Source organism: Penaeus monodon, chromosome 34, assembly GCF_015228065.2.
Source record: "Penaeus monodon isolate SGIC_2016 chromosome 34, NSTDA_Pmon_1, whole genome shotgun sequence".
NCBI lineage: Eukaryota > Metazoa > Arthropoda > Malacostraca > Decapoda > Penaeidae > Penaeus > Penaeus monodon.
Window position 1 is genome coordinate 8,353,180 of NC_051419.1, and position 460 is coordinate 8,353,639.

At 32.8% G+C, this 460-nt stretch overlaps 1 protein-coding gene across 1 annotated transcript in view; it reads right to left on the bottom strand.

The window, feature by feature from the left end:
• Nucleotides 1–460, bottom strand: part of LOC119594567 (anoctamin-8-like) — a gene marked incomplete in the record, with an annotated part of 84,413 nt that overhangs the window by 4,709 nt on the left and 79,244 nt on the right.

The following is a 460-nucleotide window of genomic DNA, read 5'->3' on the forward strand; positions in this document are numbered from 1 at the left end:
ATTTCTTTTCTTCAAACCTTTACCTAGTTCTTCTGTTCTCTGATGTCACATTACGAACATCATTTTAGTCATTTGATTTGTAGTTTCTCGTGCAAGATCACTGCCTAATTCAATGGCCTTTTTCTTTATACAGTATTTAAAGTGAAAATAAAGTTTTTCTCTCTACCTTTCGGTTCTCCTTCTTAGAGAGATTCTCAGGAGTCACAAATCGTATTCTTCATGGCTTTCCCCTTCTCATGAGCCAAATTACAATTTTCCTAAAAATTCTCTTTCTCCTTCTTCTATCCTTGCTTTATTTACTGATTCGATTTGCTGTTACTCTTAAATGTTTTCATTGTTATTTGATTCATTAAACTGAATTCCATCTATACATACAATGTCCATTCCCACAGGCAACACGAAAAAAACACACATATAGACATTTACACACAAATAAAGACAAACCATATACATACATACG